The sequence below is a fragment of the Oryctolagus cuniculus genome, chromosome 2, assembly GCF_051225735.1.
Source record: "Oryctolagus cuniculus isolate XC-2025 breed Fujian yellow rabbit chromosome 2, ASM5122573v1, whole genome shotgun sequence".
Lineage (NCBI taxonomy): Eukaryota > Metazoa > Chordata > Mammalia > Lagomorpha > Leporidae > Oryctolagus > Oryctolagus cuniculus.
In genome coordinates, this window is record NC_142868.1 from 70,509,235 (window position 1) to 70,527,747 (window position 18,513).

An 18,513-nucleotide genomic window follows, 5' to 3' on the forward strand; every position below is an offset into this window, starting at 1 on the left:
TATGTCAGGCTGCTGCTCACACAGCACACTCTTTTTCAGTAATCTTTTTTTCTGGCAGTGAGAACATGATAAAATAACAACAAGAAGTGTGACACAGTAAATAGATCAGTAACATAGCTGTTATTGTTATTATCAAGTATTATGTAATACATATAATATTTTGTACTGTTCTCTTACAGAACTGTCAATGCAGTAGGTTTGTTTATAGTGCATAACCACAAACATGTGAGTAATACATTGTATTACAATGTTGCAGCATCACTAGGTGATAGGAATTTCTCAATTCCCTTATAATCTTAAGAGACCACTGTGGCATATGAGGCCATCATTGACTGAAATGTTCTTCTGTGGCACATAACTCTATTTCAATGTGGGATAACAAGAAGATCTGAAGGAAGCAGAAGTAGGCTAGATAACCCATCACAGAGTTTCCATGTAGAGTCTTTTATACATTCTGGCCATGTAAGAAGCTGCACTTAGAAGAGTAAAATGAAGTGGGGGCAGCTCTGCGGCGCAGTAGGTTAGGCCTCCGCTTACGGTGCCAGCATCCCACATGGGTGCTGGTTCCAGTCCTGGGATACAGCTCCGTGATAATGGTCTGGGAAAGCAGTAGAAGACGGCCCAAGTGCCTGGGCCCCTGCACCCACGTAGGAAACAAGGAAGAAGCTCCTGGCTCCTGGGTTTGGATCAGCCCAGCTCTGGCCATTGCAGCCAATTGAGGAGTGAACCAATGGGTAGAAGACCTCTCACCGTAACTCTGCTTCTCAAATAAATAAATAAATAAATAAATAAATCTTGGGAAGTAAAGAAAATATTAAGTCATTAATGTTAACCTAATAGTTCAAATCGAGATGAAGTAAGTGCTAGATGGCTTTTTCACCTCTTCCCATTGAAAACATTATCAATTTCTAATATAAAGATCAACACTCATTTATTTATTCAACAATTATTGAGATGCTAATTGGCCTCCCTGTCTGCCAATATTTGAAGCCTAGGAGGTGGATCTATTTAAGACATTACACTACAGTACTGAATTATCAGCAAACAAACTTATGAATCCAGGCAAAGAGGAGAGTTTGTCCAGACCAGTGTATTGAATAAAGTCTCTTTGGGGAGAGTAGTGTTGATTCCTGTTCTTAGAGAACACACAGGACTCCAATCAGTGGGGGAGAGTATAACTGGGCTATTCCCTGGAGGGCTGGGAGAAGAATGGCTTTAATATAGAAGAATAGGGCTGGCGCCGTGGCTCACTTGGTTAATCTTCTGTCTGCAGTGCCAGCATCCCATATGGGCACTGGGTTCTGGTCCCAGTTGCTCCTCTTCCAGTCCAGCTCTCTGCTGTGGCCCAGGAAGGCAGTGGAGGATGGCCCAGGTGCTTGGGCCCCTGCACCTGCATGGGAGACCAGGAGGAGGCGTCTGCCTCCTGGCTTCGGATCCACACAGTGCACCGGCTGTAGCAGCCATTTGGGGGGTAAACCAATGGAGGGAAGACCTTTCTCTCTGTCTCTCTGTCTCTCACTGTCTAACTCTGCCTGTCAAATAAAAAAAATATAGAAGAACAAAGGTCTCCAAATCTGAACACAGAATAGGCTTTCTCTAGGTAAGCAGAATGGCACAGGGAGGAAAAGGACTGTGGGGACCCATTTCTAGAGACTAGAAATACCAAGCTTAAGAGCCAGAGGACCTCTGTGACCATATTGTGAAATTTTTCATGTCACGCACACTGTACTTGACACATTTTCTTTGGTATGAAGCTTTTCAAGCATTTGTACCTAGTTTCAGGATTATTTTAAACCTTCACTGCTTTGACTTGGTCATAAGACTAACATTTAGAAATCTCAACATTGTGCCTCTCTTTGTAGGAAGGAAATAAAGCTGAAATGTTAATACAGTTGGCTGGATCCAATATATTAAACACAAAAACTCTAAGAATAGCATGTAACATTTCTTTACACAGCAATATGCTCAGCTATTATTGCTAGAGATCTTTTGGATTGGATTCAGGTCAGCCATTCTAAGCAATAGGACAGGGGAAAAAAGTATTGAATGAATAAAAGGCCAAACTAAGAAAGCAGCAAAGTTTTCTTTTATTCGAACTATAAGAAATCATTTGGGAACTAAAAATAAAAAAGGACTCCAGAAATATGTAACAGTAATTGCTTTTTTATAAGGATTTATTTATTTGACAGGCAAAGTTACAGAGAAACAGGGAGAGAGGCAGAGACAGAGACAAAAAGTTCTCTGTCTGCTGGTTCACTCCCCAAATGGGCACAGTGGCTGGAGGTAGGCCAATCTGAAGCCAAGAGCCAGGAGTTTCTTCCCAGTTTCCCACATAGGTACAGGGGCCCAAGGACTTGGACCATCTTCTGCTGCTTTCCCAGGCACATTAGTAGGGAGCTGGATTGGAAGTGGAGCAGCTGGGATGTGAACCAATGCCCAAAAGTTATGCTGGTGCTGCAGGCAGCCACTTAACCCGCTGAGCTACACACTGACTCCAGTACTTGTTTTAAAGGTAAACACCCTAAAGTACAATGGCTATGCGATATGTAGAATTACCCAAAATATTGACATTCATCAGAAAAGCAATAATAAAATACAAACCAAGCACTATGTCTCTTCCCCAGTTCCTCAACTCAGTATGGAATTTTCCATTACTGTTATAATATTTAATGATGTTGTCTAGAGTAATTTGTGATAGCTAAAGATGTTTCCAGAGTGACTGATAGTATAAAAGTTACTGTTCCAGTAATGTGATTTAATCTTGTAATCAGGATCTAGGCAAGAAGGAGCACAAGAACTGGGGCAGAGTCTCTAAAAGTCTCTTGAGCTTGTTTTTTGAGAAGACATTCCAAGAAAGGTTCTCTTGCAACACCATACTCAGAGGGGCCAGACCACCACAAACAAGGAAAGCTGTAAGAAACCAGTCTGAGTCAGATTTTTAAAATTTTTATGCTTATTTATTTTCATGTTATTTGAAAGACAGAGAGATCTTCCATTTTCTCATTCACTCTCTTAAATTCCTTTGACAGCCAGGGCTAAACCAGGTCAAAGCTAGGAGCCTGGCACTCAATCCAGCCCTCCCAAGAGGATGGCAGGGACATGACTGCTAGAGCCATCGTTACCTGCTGTGACAGATTTTTGCACCTACAATGTGTAACGATGTATACTGCAAACAGGAAAGGCCCTCTCATTGCCCCTTTCCTATATCCTCAATACTCCCTAACCCTTGCTAGAAAGCCTTAACAAACTACCTTTCAGGACAGTGATTTCTTTAGGGAACCATATATTCGTACTGTTTACTTTACTTGTCACAATTAAATAAAGCTTTCCTCTGAGCAACTCCTGATTGAGGCTGATTATTTGGCAACACCCCTAGTAAGCAGCACCCTAGTGTCAGATAACAATCCTTGAGATGAGATTTGTGGTAGATATCATGATTCCCATCTTATATGAGAAGTCTAAACTGGTTAGAAGATGGTTATAGAGACAATACTGCAAATATACCTTCCAGAAAGGATGAAATATGGTGTACAGACTATTGCTCTTTCTCTCTCATTTCACTTCCCAACTCTTATGGGATACTCCGCTCTGTGCAAGTTTACTGTAGGACATTGTAAAGAGAAGCCAATGAGGATGAATTTGATTTTCTGAGGTAGTGTGATTCTTGACAGCTTTTTACTATTAGAAGACCAAACTATTTCAGAGAACTGAAGATAGTGCAGAAACAGGCTGGGGTTTTTCTTTTAAAAATTGCTTTCCCAAGTAATAAAGAAAACATAAGCAAGAAAACTCACTCATCAATGAAAGAAGGAGACTGATGGATCCTTGACCCCTCACACACTCTGAAAGAACCCTCCAAAAGCTTAGAAATCAAAAGTGAAGAGGGTTTAGAGTTCACTAAAGAAACTGGTAAAAGTGATTGCCAAGAAGGAAATAGAGTGAAATATGGAGGGAAGTAATGATCATCTGAATTCAACTAAGGAGCCTTGACTAAGAGCTGTTACAGCATGATGCATACACCTCCTAAATGTTGACAAGGGAGGGAAAATAAGAAAGAAAATAACAGATTTTTAAAGTGTTTTTGAGAGAACAAATCCAAACAAAACAACTTCATATCACTTTCCATCCCTTACTGCCTTTACCCTGTCCCTGCCTTTGGTATTCATACCTTTGTTTAGTAAATAATGTATTCAATAACTGGGCAATAAATAAAGTAAATAATGTATAATAAAATGAGAACTAACATGAAATCTCCTGTAAATGTATTGAAAGGAAAACAATAAAGTCAAAACACAGATGGCTAAGGAAACAGAAGAAGAATTCTAGCAGTTCTCTTTTCTTTCAGATCCCCCTTCTCTGAATTCAAAATGTATTACAAGGGCTAATCATATATTAAAAGATAATAGCATTTTAAATGAACTGGAAAAAAACACAAATAATAAAGAAAAGCAAAATATAAGCACATTACAGAGATAAGACAAAAGCCACATAAGAAAAAACACAGAGAGGGCTGGTATTGTGGCATGGCTGGTTAAGCCATTACCTGCTGTGCTGGCATGCCATATGGGCTCCAGTTCAAGTCCCAGCTTCTCCACTTCCAATCCAAATCCCTGCTAATGCACCTGGGAAAGCATCAAAGGATGGCCCAAGTTCTTGGGCCCCTGCACCCATGTGGGAGGCCTGAAGGAGGCTCCTGGCTCCTGGCTCCTGGCTTCAGCCTGGGCCAGCCCTGGTCATTGAAGCCATTTGGGGAGTGACCCAAAGGATGGAGGATGGAAGACCAACCTATCTCTCTCCCTCTCTCTCTCTCTGTAACTCTATTTTCAAATAAATAAAATAAACCTTAAATTGGAAGCAACACAGAATAAAAACTAAAATATGAGGAAATAGTTAATAGGCTTAGTGAAATCATGTAGCATAAAATGTAAAAGGAAAAAATAATAATAACTATGATACAAAGAGCTCAAATACATCTTCAGTGATGTTCCTGAAAAACAAAGAAAATTTTTCTCCAAAATTGAAGAAAGAAAGTGGGGAGGAGGGAGGGAGGGAGGGAAGAGGGAGAGAAAGAGAGGGAGAGAGGGAGAGAGGGAAAGAGGGAGAGAGAGAGGAGAGAGAGAAGGATTAATTGATTATATGGGCATCTAGATAGGAACAGAAAGTCAGTTTCCTGAGGGAAAATATCTGGCTAGCCTAAAAAAATTTCACAGTAACACCGAATTCCAGAAGGAGTACAACCGTGTCTGTGATTTATGTTCAATGAATTTTTTCACCAATTTAGTTTTATTATAGTCACAAAAAAATCAGAAAGACATTTTCAACCATCAAAAACTGAAGGAAGATAATATCTGTTGCTGTATAAGCAACCCCCTCAAATTTAGTGTCTCAAAAATATCAACTTTTCTTTTGCTTATGAATCAGATATGACTGGCGGGGATAGCTCTGCATCATTCAGCATCTACAGGAGAATATTGAAGGCCAGAGACCAGAGCCACTTTAGGGCTCACTCATATACATATCTGATGTCTAAGTTGGAAAATTTCCAGCAGCTGTGAGCTGGAACACCTGGGATCTTCATTTCATTCTCTGGTTTTTCTGCCACATGGGAGAGTAGCCTTATCACCCCTAGTGAGCAACCATTCCATTGTTCAATGTAGTCATAGAGGACTACACAGATTAAAGAAAATGAGAAATAGATTCTACTTCTTGTTAGGGTATAGCAAGCTACAGAAAGTGCAAATAGGACTGCAAATATGGATGCAATTTACAAACAATACTAAAAAAAACCTTGAATTTTGTGATGAAATTCAGTCGACCAGGAGGAGAATCAAATTAACTAGAAAATTCATAATTCGAAGATGAGGAAGTGGGAGGAAGTGGGAGCCAGCATTGTGGCAGAGATGGTTAAGCTATCGCCTGTGATGTTGTCAACATCCCATTTGCGTGCAGATTCCTGTCCTACCTGCTCTATTTCTGATCCAGCTCCCTGCTGATGTGCCTGGGAAAGCAGCAGAAGATAGCCCAAGTACTTGCGCCTCTGCACTCATGTGGAAGACATGGATGAAGCTGCTGGTTCCTGGCTTAGGCCTAGACCAGTCCTGGCCATTGCAGCCATTTGGGGAGTGAGAAGCAGATGTAAACATCTCTCTCTGTTCCCCACCTCCTCCACTTACCCCCACTCTGTAACTTTGCCTTACAAATAAATCTTAAAAAAAAAAAATCTGGAGGCATCACAGTATCAAATGTCAAGACATACTACAGGACTGATGTAATCAAAACAGCCTGATACTAGCCCAAAACTAGCCATATAGGCAAAAAACATAATAGAAACCCCTGAAATTACCCCATGCTTCTTCTACAACCAACGAATCTTTGATAAATGAGCTAAAAATCATTCTCTGGAGAAAGAACATTCTCTACAACAAATAATTTTGGGAAGACAGGACTTTCTAATGGTTGAATATTGATGCCTGAATATTCTTTTTTTTTTTTTTTTTTTTTTTTTTTTTATGTTTTGACAGGCAGAGTGGACAGTGAGAGAGAGACAGAGAGAGAAAGGTCTTCCTTTTGCCGTTGGTTCACCCTCCAATGGCCGCCGCTGCAGCCGGCGCACCGCGCTGATCCGATGGCAGGAGCCAGGATCCAGGTGCTTTTTCCTGGTCTCCCATGGGGGATGCCTGAATATTCTTAAAGCATTCCCTAAAGTAAAATGTCTACTTGAAAAATGATAGAAAACATATGATATTAACAAGAATTAATGTTACATTTATATTTTGAAACTATGTGTGTGTGCATAAAATCTAGTTGAGAAACACACAATGCCATTATAAAGATGGCAAGAAAAATTTACAGAACCCTCACAGTTGAATCCAAATGAGGAAATGCTTCCATCATAATTTAGTGAATTATTCAGTGAAAGTACAGATATAAAAGTCTAAAGTTTTCTCGACATTTTCTCAGTATCTTATATAGCCAAATTTCAACTTTGTACAGTAATATTTTCTGGAAGAATAGGAAATTATAACAGTAAGTTATTAGAAATATATCCAGTGCTTCTTAATGCAGTTTCATAATCTTTGCAAAAAAGTTGGGCACCTTTTAAAAATCCAGATTCCTGAGTTCTACTCATGCCTATTGAATCCAAATCTGAAAAACAGAACCCTGTCATCTGCATTACAAAGCTGCCTGGTTGATTTTTTTATATTAAAGTTGGAAAACTACTGGGTTATATATTATTGTGAAAAGGGAAAAATTAGGAAACAACTTAAGTACCATACTCCTTTGCTTCCTTTTCTTCATTTCAGAAGAAGACATTTTCCTTGGGCCTTCCTCAATGCTAAACCAACATTAAAAAAAAAAAAAAATAAGACAACTGTTACAATCTCCTACTTCAATTCTAAGCAATTCCAAAGATAAAATTGGCCTTGAATCTAGCAGAATGACAGTCACATAATTTTCTCTGATTCTTTTCTTATGTTTTAATCTAACTCACATTACCTTTAGTTACATCTGAAGCTATCATAATAAAGCACATGTGATTCTCTGCCCTGCATTGAACTTGTTAAATCCATACTCTGGATAGTCAAGTGAGTACTGAGTTTAATCCAACAATACTTATGAAACATGAAAAGAATTGGATTAATAAGAAACGTGGTAAAAAGCAAAACTGGATAAATTTTCTTGACATTTCCAGTAAAAACCACTAGGGAAATCAATAGTTTTTATATGTTTTATAAAGAAATCCAAATTAATCTCAATTTATGAGTCATAGTCAGACCACTAAAATGCCATTTACTATTTGATATTTTGAATACCATTAGTATTTTGTAATTGATGATCACTTGGGTTCAAGGCAAAGCTGATGTTTCCTTTGAATTCTTTCAAAAAATGTAAACTAAATTGATGGAACAACTAGGAATATTTTGCAGAACAACTTGTTTTTAAGCATATTTAAATTTACCAGCATGCATTTATATGAAGCAGATACACAAATTTGAATTGTACCCTAAATGTTCTTTCTCCTTAACTATGCAACAAGGACCAAGCCTAGCTAGGGGCCACCTCCACAACACTAGTATAGGAGAAGCTCCCAATAATCCACATCCAATCTGTTTGGAAGGCAGATGTTGCTTGTGATTATGCCATCTAGAGGATGAGTAAATAAAAAGTATGACAGGACTTTAACAAAATTCATGGAAAATGGAATTAAAAGATAAGTTTATTCTTTTTCCCTATTTGAATCCAAGCTAACTTTGGTCCAAAAAAAATTGAAATCCACACAATTTTTCCATAATATACATGTCCACAAACTTTCTGAAGACCCTTTGTATATTAATTCTTCCAAGGGTATTTTCTATAAAATTTTTTTCTACTCTTAGAAAAAAAAAAAAAACCTCATACAATGCTTGAGTTAGATCTTATGTAGTTTTGTACTTTACAAAAGTACAGATGCCTTTGGACAATCTGTTCAGTATTCCTGGCTTCCAGCTTTGGCCTAGACCAGTACCAGCCATTTTGGGAATTTAGAGAGTGAGCTATCAAATAGGAGATGTTTCTGTCTATGTATGCTTCTGTCCCACTATCTGTGTCTCTGTCTCATTGCCTCTAAAAATAAAAATAAATAAATAAGGTAATGATAAAAGTGTGACTTCACAGATCATACAGTTAATTACCATACAAGGATTTTCTCTGCTGGGTCACAATGCTCAGAGAGGCAGAGAATACTGAGACCAAAATCACAAGGAATCTACTTATAGTTAATGAGGCACATTAACTATATAGTCAGTGAGTTCCGATTGAGAGTCTAATTACCAAAACCCAGTGCTCCATTAGGATGGATATAGGTCTCTGTGAAAAGCAAAGTCTAGTGGAAGTTTGAGCTGGCCCTTTATATGAGCAGTTCTCCGGCAGGTCTGACTTTACCAACACAGCAGAGATTTGTGACTGCAGGTAAGGACCCCTGGAATCAGAGCACCACTGGCTGGTGAGGCCTTGGGATTAGCTCAAAAGTTAACAGGGTGTGGCCCAGTGGCAGCCTGAGCTCTGGGTTTTTTGAGAAGCAGCCTGCCATGGCTTACACTCTCAAAAGTGTCTGTCAGTCTCTTAGGCTTACACATATTTTGGAGTCCAGCGGTTGAGATGAAGAGCTCACAGAGCCAGTCTGAGAATGTGTAACCAATGTTGCATTTTTAAGGGAAAGGAGAGTTTACTCTGAGATCCTCTCAAACAAAGCAGAAACTACTCCTATAGCAAACTATGTAAATATTGGAATCCTGTAGCATGTCATACAGGGGGAGCTGTCAAGGAGAGACCTGAGAAGCAGAAGGAAGCAAATAAACATGGTGTTCCTCCACAACTCCTTTGCCTCTCCAGCTTCAGGACCAGGATGGTCGACTAATAAACCAGAAAAGTCAGAGAGAATTCTTGAATTTATATACTTAGTCTGTATATAACTGATGAGTATATGCAATTCATTCTTAACTTTTCAGCTGTTTATTTAAAACAATTCCTACTTTAGGGAATATGAGCTTCAGAAAAGTGTAGGTGAGGCAAGTCATGTGGCATAGTAGGTTAAACCCTTCTTGGGATGCCCACATCCCATATCAGAGTGCTAGTTCTTGACTTGGCTACTCTGGTTCCAATCCAGCTTCCCGTTAATGCACCTGGGAAGTAGCAGAAATGGCTCAAGTACTTGGGTTCTTGCCATCCATGTGGTAGACCCAGATGGAGCTCCTGGCTCCTGGCTTTGGCCAGACCCAGCACTGATTCTTCAGATATTTGGGGGAGTGAACCAGTAGGTGAAAGATCTCTCTTTTCTCTCTCTGCATCTCTATCATTAAAGTAAACAAATCTTAAAAATGAATAATTAGAAAATTCCTCATGTTTTATTAAATGGATGCAATACATTAAAAAGAATACTCAGTTCATAACTGCAAGGAGAATGTAACTCTACCTTGCTTTTGAGGATGATGACTTTGTAAATTAGATACATTAACACATTTCTTTTCCATTATAGAATTCACTTATCTGAGGAAACAAATGGTCCATTAGCCAGTAATGTCAAATTGGTCTGTGATTCAATATCTCTGGATAATTTGATTAACTACCATTTCAGTGTACACAGAAATTTGCCCTTACTGATTATATACCTGCATATATTATATTGGGTTTCAAGTTTTCTGAAACAAGATAAATTCCAGAGACAGATAACAGCACTTACCCATTACCACTATCATTAATAGTTTAATTGTGCCAAGTACCCTGCTAAGGTTGTTACATATCTCATTCTATTAATTCTCACCATGACTCTATAACTGAAGTTGTCTTATGAATCAACTGCCCATCTCCATTATAAAGCTCAGCCATCAAGATTTACTTAGCCAATGTTAGAGAGAAGTGATAATTATCAAATTCAAACCCAGCCTGCAGAGCTCACAACACAGCATCTAATGGTGTCTCTCTGGGTCTGCATTTAACCTGCATGAATTTAAGCACATGCCCTCAGCATGAGAAATGGAGACAGACAATTCACATGTTGTCCCCATGGTACACATTGGGCTATCTATGCTCTAGACTGAGCTTGAGATAGGTGGGAGAGTCAGGGACCTCCCTTACAGATCTGATCTCTGCTCTAGAGCTGCTCATCTGACTATACCGAGTGTGGTTTTCAAGTTTAGGGTAAAAAGCAACAAAATCCCAACAACTATTAGGAAACTGTTATACCTATAGCTCAACACTGTTTCCAAGCTTAAAGAAAACTCTATCGTACTTTTTAAATAATACTCTTGTATGTTTTAAGTGATTTTGAGATTTTCAAGGGTAATTCAGACCCACAGGATTTTGTACTTGTTCCAAGATGTCCTAAATTCAATTTCAAAGGCTGGAGGTAGGGTGTAGGGGAAACTAATCAGTTAACAGCTTCAGGCAAAACTAACAGAAAGACTGAATTTTTTATGTTGAAATATTGATTTAAATCTCATCACAGCAGACCACATCAAACACCATGCCCCATTTACATATAAACTTGGCAGCAACAAATAGTTTTCTTTATGGCTGCCCTCCTACCCTAAAGTTGCCCCTGTTTTGCACAATCCTAACCCACTTATTTTATAGCCAATATAGGTTCACCTCCCTCAGAGAATTATAAAAACAGCCTGCCAGTGTTGTGGCATAGCTGGTAAAGCCACACTCTGTTTCTGCTGGCATCCCCTATGGGCACCAGTTCATGTCCCAGCTGCTTCACTTCCCTGATAATGGCCTGGGAAAGCAAGGAAGATAGCCCAAGTGTTTGGGACCATGTACTCTCTTGGAAGACCCAGCTGAAGCTCTTGGCTCTTGTCTGTCTCAGCCCCAGTTGTTATAGCAACTGGATAAAAGACTTCTCTCTCTCTGTCTCTCTCTCTGTCTCCCTCAATTTCTCTGTAACTGTTATCAAATTTATAAATGTTCTTTGGTCTAGCTCAGTGCTCATATCTCCAACTGCTTTCTAGCTCTGCAAATTGTAAATCACCTGCAGCTTTGCTGCTGCAAGTTGTTGGCATAATTTGCGCCAGGACCTGGTCCTTTCTTTTTCTGGCTAGCATTTGTAATAGCTCAATAAATTATTTTATTTCAGATATCACATGGTCTCTACAGTCATGGCTTAACTGATGCCATACATAAAGGTGACTACAAAAATAAAAGCAGTGATTATCATATTCTGTTGACTTAAGACTCTGCCTTTTAGGTATAAAAGGTGAGTAAAGGGTTTAATTCTATAAAAATTCATTTGTGTTAATATCTAGCTCCTAAGAAAATAGTCTTAAAGATTAAAGTTTTACATATCTTTAACGTTTCAGGCATAATTTAGGTCAATGGTAGAAAACATATTCAAGTTGGTCTTTAACATTTTTTATGTCTCTGCTTATTTCATAAGGATTGTGGCAGCTCCAGGTAGGCATTTCGAAGGACTAGTTCCCCCTCAACATAAGAGTACACAAAATTAAAAGAAATGTTTCCCAAAAATGTTATACTCAATGAACGTAGCTGTATTAAATCTTCTAGCTTAACCTAAAAGGTATTACCTTATTTTCATCCTTATTAAAATCTCAATGTTTGAATAATCATCAGTGCTTTCACCATTTTAAAGAATTGCTTTCAATTTTATAAGCTTCTTTGATTTCTATCTAATAGGCCATCAGGCAGGGGGTAGGAGTGAGTGGAACAGAATATCAAAATTGAAAAAGAAATTCTCTTTCAATGAAAAAGAATAAATATTAATTCAATGTTATCATAAGTTAACAATTCACATAGCTTCATTATCATTCTTCTGTGACACCATCCCCTGGCTATCACTCTTTCTTCCATAAAGGCTTTAATGGTAAGAAAGAGAAAAAGAACAAAAAAGAGACTTTAACTCGTCCTTGCAGAGATGATGAATGAAAGAGAACAGAAAGGGATTTATTATGGAAAATTACGAATTAGATCAACAGTAGCCATGACAGCAAGATTAATGCTTAGTTTCCCAAAGTATTTCTCAATATTTAAAGTTGTGTCCCTGCCTTTCCACTCTCCCTGATCCCTGAGGTTATGGTTTGACCAGGATTTGCATTCCCTTCCATTGGCTACTTAGTTGATCTGAAATTTGCCCAGAGTACCAAGGGGGAGAGAACCTTCTTTTTTTTTTTTTTTTTCCTAGAAAGCCAAGGTCCCTGATTCTGTAGTTTCTTTTCAACTGGCAGTGACAACACATGGGTGGACAGGTGTGCTAACATAGATAAGTAACCACCTAATGTATCACTTTACGCTGATCCCTAGAGCAGAATCAGCCAGAGAACCCACAAGCCAGCATTGGCCAGAAAATATCAATTAAAGGAAACCTCAAGCTACCCCTTTATCTCAGGCTATTCTTCCCTTCATGGAAGGATTCCTTGTTTTTTGTGAACTTCAAAACCAGTACAGTCAGCCCTCCATATCCACAGTCTCCACATCAATGTATAGAAAAAATTAGAGAGAAATAATTACATCTGTACTGAATGTGCACAGACTCTTGTCATTACTCCCTAAACAATACAATATAACAACTATTCACATAGCATTTCCTTTGTGTTAGATATTTTATATAATCTATATGTGACTTACAATGTGCAGGAGGATGTACATAGTTATATGTAAGTGCTATGCCATGGGAACTTGAGCATCTGAAGATTTTGATGTCTGAAGGGAGTGGAGTGACGATTCTGAAACTAATCCCTTGCATATACCGAGAGACGACTCGTGTGGTTTTAGAAAGTAGACCACCTGGAAATTGTGTTTGACTGTTTCAGTCTGCAACTCACATTTTATAGGGAAATGTGGGAAAGCTTTTCAAAATACATGGAAAAGACTATTAGTAAAAGACTTTCCTAATAAATTTATTCCTGATATTCTAATCAATAACAAATGTGTAAGTTCATCCCTTTAGCCACTTGCCTCTGTAAGAAAGACAGAAAAAAAATGGTCAGTAGGCTGAAGAGATAACCCTTCCACAGCCTGTGCCCAGAAACAGAAAGAAGAACCTAGACGAAGTTCCAGACCCCTGGCTTTAGCCGGGCGCAGCCCTGGTCATTGCAGCCATTTGGAGAGTGAAACAGTGCACGAAAGATATCTCTTGCTCTCACTCTTTTTCCCTTTCTCTCTGTAATTCTGCCCATTAATTAATTAATTAATTAAGTATGAATGCATGGATGGGTTAGAAAACAAATCAAGTGAAACCCTTGGGAATGAAAATATTTATTTAAAAATACTCACAAAATATTTCCAGTTAAATTTGCTAAACTTAACTTATATCTTTCTCTATACTCTCTACTTACTAAAATGGTAAAAAAAAATAAATTTTGTAAAGTTATAATGAATCATATCAATAACATTTTTGAGGTTGGAAAGTATGTGGATTTACCAGAACAGATAAAGCAGAAATTTAAGCCTGCAACAAGTAAACCAACAACATGACAGACCCTAAAAACTATGAGGTATAATTAATTTCTAGAAGCAGGTGTGTGGAGTAGGGCTGGAAACAGAAGGAAGGTGTAGAATTTTTATTAGAGGCACAGTCAACTTATACCCAAACATAAGCAGACAGTGATTTTCACTCTAAGTGGAAAAAGCAGTCAACTTCCCCTTTTTAGCTCTGAGAACACTGGTCACTAGGCTTATACCACACCTCTCTCACCCTGCTCCACTTCCACAAGAAGAGGAAAATGGGAGATTCCTCTTGAGTAAACTAAAGCACTCAAGAGTAAAGACCTATGCTAGGAGATTTGAATGCCTCCAGTGAAAAAGTCATTTTCCCAATGTTCCCCAGGATTCATTCTCCATTCTTCTGAATCTATTCTGCCCTGAGAATTTGAGCTATAAGGACTGCCTTACAGTTCCTTGCCTCTTTGGCTTCTCTTTGGAGTCAACCATTAAGAAACCCAGAATTAGATGCAAGGACAGAAGGCAAATGTATTTTGGGTATTTATTCTCTATCTCTCCAACCCCTGTTGACCACGGTTCTAATTTCTCTTACAAGATTCTCATGTTCTAGAGCCTAGTAACCACTTCTCCTCTCCATGCCGATGGGTCTAGGAGTGATGATAACTTCAGAGTATTGTCAATCTTTTACATGCTTTCAACAGCCTGCCTATATCAGTATGAGTTGTCATTTAACTCAATCTTCCTAAAGTTATCCTAATTTGAACCTCACATTGCTCTTTCTAGTGCTGACACTGCCGATTTATTGTGTTGTGGCTCTCCAAATAAAATCCTTAAACCCTCATGTTCTGCCTTCGCATAGAAAATATTTAATTAACTTTCTACTAACTCATTCTCAACTATGGATGGAATGGATAGGTGAGAATCACTAAGCACATGAAAAAATCTTGCATAAAAGGTGTATGTGTGTATATATGTATGTATATATATATATATAGAGAGAGAGAGAGAGAGAGGGAAATGAGAGAGAGAGAGATAAAGATGAGAGAGAGAGAGATATTAAGGATGATAGAGGAAGAAAAGAAATTATCCAACATTTCTTTCAATGGAAATTTTTAAAGGAAAAAATAAAATGGAGAAGAAAATAAAGAAAACTTTCAAGAAATTTTCCCTAAAGTAAGGAACAGCATTGTAAAAATGGCAAGAATAAAGAGATATCCTACTAAAACTTCCATGAGGAGAAATGCACCATACCAAGAATTAAGGAGACAAGGACCAGCACTGTGACACAGCAGGTAAAGCCACCACTTGCAGTGCCAGGTTCCTATATGGGTGCCAGTTCATGTCCTGGCTGCTCCACTTCTGATCCATCTCTCTGTTATGGCCTGGGAAGGCAGTATAAGATGGCCTAAGTCCTTGGGCCCCTGCACCAGCTTGGGAGACCCTGGAGAAGCTCCTGGATCCTGGCTTCAGATTGGCCCAGCTCCAGCCATTGCGGCCATCTGGGGAGTGAACCAGCAGATGGAAGGCATCTCTTTCTCCGCCTCTGCCTCTCTGTAGCTCTGCCTTTCAAGTAAATAAATAAATCTTTTAAAAAAGAGAATTAAGGGGACCAATGACTTCTCAGCAAGACTGGAGAAATCTATTATATTTGAAGAAAAATTACTCACAATCCAGAATTTTTAAATCAACCAAACTATTAATTGAATGTGAGAAGAAGATTCAAATATTTGTAGCTGGACAAGGCTCAAAAGTTTGCTGTGGTCAGTAACTTCTTAATAAGGCCCCAGATGTCCTCACCTCCTGGTCTTCATGCTCTTATATAATCTCCTCCCATTAAGCACAGACTTACAACTTGCTTCTAATGAATATGCCATGGGAGAAATAATAGGATATTGCTTTCAATATTAGTTTATAGGAAAACTGTGGCTCCCAGGTTAGGTACTGTCTCTTTTTCTCTTTTGATCTGCCTGCTTTGGTGGGAACTAGCAACTAAGTTATGAGGCAACTCTCCTCCAGAGAAAACCACATGGTGAGGGATCAGTGCTTGATAACTGCCACCTAAATGAGTTTGAAGAAGTCTTATTACTTATTTTCTTTTTGTAAAAGCTTATTATTTATTTGAAAACAGAGAGAGAGAGAGAGAGAGAGAGAGAGAGAGAGAGATCTTCTATCCAATGTTTCACTGCTTAATTATTGTAATATCTGGGACTGGGTCAGGCCAAAGCCAGGAGTTGGGAATTCAGTTGGGGTCTCGTGTGCATTAGCAGGAAATCAGGATTGAGAGAGGGGCTGGGATTCAAACACAAGTACTCTGAGATAGGATGTAGGTGCCCCAAGCAGTGTCTTACCGCTGTGACAATGCCTGCTCCTTTTTATTTTCAATATTATATATTTGTTCTTTCCCAAGTTATTATAAGATTGATTTCAATGTCATAATGGAAAATTATTTATGCTTTAATGAATAAAGACAAACCATAGACCTGTACAACACTGGCAAAGCATATGGCTAACAGAAAATTAATGCTCAGAATTATAAGGGCTTTGGTACCGGCAATGACTTCTTGGAAAACACCCCAGAAGCACAGGCAGTCAAAGCCAGAATTAACATTTGGGTTTCCATCAAATTGAGAAGTTTCTGTACTGCAAAAGAAACAGTCAGGAGAGTGAAGAGACAACTGACAGAATGGGAAAATATATTTGCAAACTATGCAACTGATAAAGGGTTGATCACCAGAATCTACAAAGAAATCAAGAAACTCCACAAGATCAAAACCAACAACCCACTTAAGAGATGGGCCAAGGACCTCAATAGACATTTTTCAAAAGAGGAAATCCAAATGGCCAACAGGCACATGAAAAAATGTTCAAGATCACTAGCAATCAGGGAAATGCAAATCAAAACCACAATGAGGTTCCACCTCACCCCAGTTAGAATGGCTCACATTCAGAAATCTACCAACAACAGATGCTGGAGAGGATGTGGGGAAAAAGGGACACTAACCCACTGTTGGTGGGAATGCAAACTGGTTAAGCCACTATGGAAGTCAGTCTGGAGATTCCTCAGAAACCTGAATATAACCCTACCATTCAACCCAGCCATCCCACTCCTTGGAATTTACCCAAAGGAAATTAAATTGGCAAACAAAAAAGCAGTCTGCACATTAATGTTTATTGCAGCTCAATTCACAATAGCCAAGACCTGGAACCAACCCAAATGCCCATCAACAGTAGACTGGATAAAGAAATTATGGGACATGTACTCTATAGAATACTATACAGCAGTCAAAAACAACGAAACCCAGTCATTTGCAACAAGATGGAGGAATTTGGAAAACATCATGCTGAGTGAATTAAGCCAGTCCCAGAGGGACAAATATCATATGTTCTCCCTGATTGGCAACAACTAACTGAGCACCAAAGGGGAAACTTGTTGAAGTGAAATGGACACTATGAGAAACAGTGACTTGATCAGCTCTTGTCCTGACGGTTGATGTACAATGTAATACTTTATCCATTTTAGTATTTTTTTTGTTCTAGTACCATTGGTTGAACTCTGTAATTAACACACAATTATTCTTAGGTGTTTAAATTTTAACTGAAAAGTGATCCCTGTTAGGAATTTGGAAAACATTATGTTGAGTGAAATAAGCCAATCCCAAAGGGACAAATACCACTTGTTCTCCTTGATAGGTGACAACTAACTGAACACCAAAAAGGAAACCTGTTAAAGTGAAATGAACACTATGAGAAACGGTGACTTGATCAGCCCTCACCCTGACTGTTGATGAGCACCTTAATATGTTATCCCTCTTAGTATTTTTTTGTTTGTTCTACTTAATACTTTTGGTTGAATACTGTAATCAATACACAATTCTTCTTAAGTGCTGAAACAACTGAAAAGTGATTGCTGTTAAATATAAGAGTGGGAATAAGAGAGGGAAGAGATGTGCAATTCGGGACATGCTCAAGCTGACTTACCTCAAACAGTAGAATTAGAAACATACCAGGGGATTCGAATTCAATCCCATCGAAGTGGCATGTACCAATGCCATCTCACTAGTCCCAGTGATCAATTTCTGTTCACAATTGATCGTAATGATAGGACTAAGAACCAAAGGGATCACATAAACAAGAATAGTGTCTGCAAATACTAGCTGATAGAATAAAAAAGGGAGAGAATGATCCAACATGGGAAGTGAGATACACAGCAGACCCATAGAATGGCAAATGTCCTAACAGCACTCTGGCCTCAGCATCAGCCCTTAAGGCATGCGGATCCGGCTGAAAAGCCCATGAGAGTATTTCAGGCATGGAAAGCCAAGACACTCTGGCAAAAAAAAAAAAAAGACCTAAATGAAAGATCTCCGTGAGTGAGATCCCAGTGGAAAGAATGGGTCATCAAAGAAGGAGGTACCTTTCTCTGAAGGGAGGAGAGAACTTCCACTTTGACCATGGCCTTGTCTAAATATGATCAGAGTCGGTGAACTCAGGGGGCTTCCGTAGCCTTGGCAGCTCATGACAAGAGCCTAGGGTGATTACTGAGGCCATAAACAAGAGTGTCAATTTGTTAAGTCAACA